This window comes from Rutidosis leptorrhynchoides, chromosome 1 (genome assembly GCF_046630445.1).
Source record: "Rutidosis leptorrhynchoides isolate AG116_Rl617_1_P2 chromosome 1, CSIRO_AGI_Rlap_v1, whole genome shotgun sequence".
Lineage (NCBI taxonomy): Eukaryota > Viridiplantae > Streptophyta > Magnoliopsida > Asterales > Asteraceae > Rutidosis > Rutidosis leptorrhynchoides.
In genome coordinates this window covers 533,552,156-533,557,212 of record NC_092333.1, presented here as the reverse complement: position 1 = coordinate 533,557,212, position 5,057 = coordinate 533,552,156, and the positions used below count along the sequence as shown (strand labels likewise).

At 32.2% G+C, this 5,057-nt stretch overlaps 1 long non-coding RNA gene across 1 annotated transcript; it reads right to left on the bottom strand.

The window, feature by feature from the left end:
- Positions 1 to 2,432: 2,432 nt before the first annotated feature.
- Positions 2,433 to 4,685, bottom strand: LOC139877580 (uncharacterized). Its single transcript, XR_011768680.1, has 3 exons — positions 4,563 to 4,685; positions 3,690 to 3,787; positions 2,433 to 2,627 (listed from the first exon to the last, which is right to left on the bottom strand). It is a non-coding gene; the product is annotated as an uncharacterized lncRNA (long non-coding RNA).
- Between the last annotated feature and the right edge of the window lie 372 nt (positions 4,686 to 5,057).

The following is a 5,057-nucleotide window of genomic DNA, read 5'->3' as shown; positions in this document are numbered from 1 at the left end:
TCATTACCACTCAAAATCGATTTGTAACGAAGAAGTTATGGGCAAAACAATATTGGTTAAAAATGGCTAAAATGACTACATGATTGTTTTTTATAAAATCTATACTAACCATATCCTAGTTAATTTTTTCTGTATTATACATGTATTTATACATGTCTTGACTATTTTCCTTGTACTATACTAGTATTGGTTAATCCCGAGACAATATACAAAACGTCAGATAAATCGTAAGACACATGTACACAATACCTCGAGATTACTTTAAAGACAATAGTTGTACAATGGGTCGTGATTGAGTCTTAGACAATACATATACAATACGTCAGGTAAATCGTAAGACACATGTACACAATACGTCGAGATTACTTCAAAGACAATAGTTGTACAATGGGTCGTGATTGAGTCTTAGACAATACATATACAATACGTTAGATAAATCGTAAGACACATGTACACAATACGTCGAGATTACTTCAAAGACAATAGTTGTACAATGGGTCGTGATTGAGTCTTAGACAATACGTCTTGATTATTCCAGGGTGATATTTTAGACTATATATATGGACTACTAACATTGGACTACTAACATTGGACTGCTAACTTGATAACTTAAATCATCAACACGTAAATAAAAATATGATGTGAATATATTTCTATCATACTTTGATATATATGTATATAATTATTATAGGTTCATGAATCGATCCGTGGCTAAGTCTGATTTTCGACGAATTGAAAATCTGTGAAAGTGAGTTTCATTACTCTCTTTTTACATATATTTTTGGGCTGAGAATACATGCGCTGTTTTATAAACTGTTTTACGAAATGGACACAAGTACATACTTAATTCTACACTGAGTTTAAACCGAAAATCCCTTAGCTTTGGTAACTAGTAACTGCCGGTTATAAGAACTGGTGGGCGCGAGTAGTTGTATATGGATCCATAGGGCTTGACATCCTCGTCCGTTCCAGGTATAGAGACCCTAGCCTGAACTATAAAGCGGATATATGCTATTTGAGTCTAGTACATGTTGGTTTGCGTGTATTGTACATGTTAGTTGCATGTATATTAAACAGGGGTACTTATTATATATACGTTAAGTTTAGTTACTAGGGTACTCAATTTCGTAGAATATTTTGATAAACGATTTGTATGAAACAACTGAAATCTTGTGATCCACCTTTATATACAGATTATGCGCAATATTAAAACTATGAACTCACCAACCTTTGTGTTGACACTTTTAGCATGTTTATTCGCAGGTCCCTAAAAGTCTTCCGTTGTTTGCTTATACGATATACAAGTTATGTGCATGGAGTCATACATGCTTTATTCGAGAAAACTTTGCATTCACAAAATCATCACCATGTATCTTATTTTGACTGCATTGTCAACGGATGTATTATTGTAAACTATTATTTACGGTGATTGTCTATATGTAGAAATCATCAGATGTCAAAAACCTTGGATTTAGATATTCATTTATGGTGTGCCTTTTCTAAAGAATGCAATGTTTACAAAAAACATATCATGTAGAAGTCAGTACCTCGCAATGAGACCAAATGTTATTGTATTCGTCCATATGGATTTGGACGGGCCATTACACCTGCAGACATACAAATCGATATCAGTAATTAATATGATTTTTAACATCATGCAACAGAGAGTTGGCCCAGAAATTTCTCAATGTATAAGTATCTAGTATGAGTGCAGGAATAAATGCAACCCAAAACTTGAATTGTCTTAACTATAAGGGGTGAGCAGATCAACCAATGAAAGTTAGTACACCAAATCTTTAGTCAAAAAACCCTTCGGAACGGGCAAGTCTATTATCAAAAATAATACATGTTGACCATTACCTACCTCACATGACCCACCCATTATGCCATTTGTAATTTGGTTGTGTTCAAGAAGAATGTGCCAAGGGAATCCTAAAGGTAGAACACAAACACACCCCCTGTTGCACAAAGAAAATGCATAAAAGAGTCGTGTAGGGATCAAAAGGCCACTACGCTTTTATTTAAGAAATCTATACTATCTAAAATTAAGAACTCAAATGTTAAAAGCACTTTAATTTAAGAGACAAGTTCTAACTATGCATCAATAAATAGCTGCAGTAGCCTCGAGATTTATGGTTCATTAGCCCCTTGGATTAGTCACCAACAATGTGATAATAACTCCACAAAGCGAGTAATTCCAACTTACAAAATGGGTCAAGTTTTCAGTATGGTTTAAGGGATAAAAAACATATTTTTAAAACCTCCTATAGTGATAACATTTATGATCATCAATATTCAAACTATGCATATTGAAGCCTAGTTAATAGGTAATAATAGAGTACCGTTTATAATATAATCAAGTTGAATATTGAAGTGTTTGAACATTATTTTTTTGAGATCAAAAGAGGAAGAATTTGAATGTACATACTCTGAAGGCAATAACCCCTAGTGCCATGTCAATCGAGCACTCTTTAACTCAAAAAGCACCTCAACCATAGTAATACACTCGAGGGTCATAACTCAATAGCGAAAGTTGAGCGTCATCACTTTCATAATCCAATCTGTCTTCAACTGGTCCATAAGACCAAAGTTAACATTGTGAAGACCACTCACATCATAGAACATACCTAATACATACAACAAAGAATATTATTTTCTTCCTATTTGAGTACGTGTAGAAAGACGTGTTTGCAAGTAAACCAATTCCAATCTATACAAAATAAGGATTGTTATCGTCACTACGATAATACGAAGACAAGAAGAATAAAACATACATGTATATAGGTACATACATGTATGCAGGTACATACCAAAAAACAGCACATAATATACATTTAAACAAAACCTAATATTATTACCAAAATAAAATAAGATTAATTGTATTCAAGCTTTGAAAAAAGTATTTTAGCTCAATCTAGTCTGACAAGTACCAACAAATTGCAAATTTTGGCCCACACCTAAACCCGCTCAAGTTCACACCTTTAAATGTCAGCAAAAACATGTGAGTTGCTGATAATACAAACATAAAATGTACCCGAATCTCCCTAAGTTTGCCTCTAACAATTTCATAAATTATCTCAGTGATAATGATCATTTAGGTAAGCTTACTTCTTCAATCTTCCCTGTCAAGCATACCAAATGATTTTCAGATAATTACCACAAGATCCAAAACCCTCATACTATAGTTTGATATACAATACAAGTAAACTATAAAGTAGATACGGTACTGCCAAGTGTGAGTTAATCATATCACTTCGGTGTCATATGCGTAACTACATAGTACTTGTTTGATATATTTATATAAATGTAAAAAATCGAATAGCACAGTATACAAATTAGAGGATGGATTAACTTACACATATTACCAAAATAATTATAACTAAAAAATAGCATACCTTTGACCTTAAACTTATAGATTAATGTATAATAGATGAAAAATCTTTTCATCTTAAATGCAGTTTTATTAAGTTTTAAATTGAATCAGACAAACTTAATAAAAGGGTATGATACACTTGTTACGCATAAAGTTTAAAAATAATTGTTCATGAACTTAATAAAAGGGTATGATACACTTGGTACCCATAATTATCGTCCCAATTTTGTGCTAAATTGCTGCATAAGGTTTAAATACAGTTAGATATCAAAATCTGCCTAATACGTTCAGACAAAGCAACGTAATTGTATCATACCCTTCTATTAAGTTTGTGTAAATCCTCTTTGTATCAAATATTTGAAGTTGTATACTGCTTTCTCTAATTCCTCTTCTAGTCATGCCCTCTTTCTGAGACTGTAAATGAATTTTACAGATATCAAAACAAAAGGTTATTCTAACTGATCAATAATGTAGTAACAAATCCTCAATCTAAAATATAAATATACAACTGAATAAAAAAATGTCAAGCCTATATTGTTATATCGGTGACACGTAGAAGACCCGCAACTTAATTATAATCCATCATGTTTAGCTGAATTATCATAACAGATATTCAGTTTCAGTTTTAGCACAAAATCTGAGTTCGAATAACGTTTTGTGCTTTGAAAAAGAAGAGAACTAATCATATGTCGAAAAGTAATATACAATGAATTAAATACAAAATATGGTCAATGTATAATTAGGACTCTTTTACAATTCCTCAATCCAAATTGTTTTTCATTAACCATTGTCTAGAGCCAACAAACTAACAATTACATAAATGAAAATACAAATAAAGAGTTGAAACAGTATATATAATATGTAAAAAGTATAACAATCAATTCAACGACAACTACAGAGGTAATAAGTTGAAGTTGTTCTAAGACAATTGACAGTAGGGAAACCTAAACAATAAATCAAGGGTTTGACGTCCAAGATTGAAAATTTCAATTATGATGCTTACATGGAATTTCTGCTCTCTTATTTTGTGTTCAAACAGGTTGAAAATATTCTTATTCTGGATCGGTTCCTTAAACGAACAAAAAAACTAAACCCTAACGTACCAATATTAGATAATTGTTGACCTAATCGATGATAAAAAATTCAAAACAAAGATTGGAAACTGATAAAAAATCGAAGACGAACATACCTGTTGATGAATTTGAATTTTGAATGATGCAGAGTTCATCCACAATTTTGAATATAGCAGATGGATTGGAGAAGGGGGCGTAGGAAATGAGAGTCGTGAAATTTTTTTCTGCGTGAATTTTTCTTCAGCAAATGAGATGGCCAACGTGGATTTGGAGGTGATTAATTAGAGATAACTAGTGTTTCGAACTCTCGCTTCGCGCCGGGGTTCGGTTTTCAATGTATTGTATTGCGTTTAGTTTGTAAAATTATTTCGTGGCTAACGATGATATCGTTGAAGCGTAACTCGAGTCGAACTAAAAGGTATAATCCGTGAAAGATTTAAATGTTATTTTAAATTAACAATATATGTACATCTCCGCGTTTCACTATGGAATTGTCGACTTTTAAAAATTTAACGCAAAATTGACGTGTATGAGAAGTACCTCAAATATTTAGCGTTTTTTAAAAAGCGTCCGATTTGCGTATAGTTAGTGACAGTGTGCTCCTAAAATTG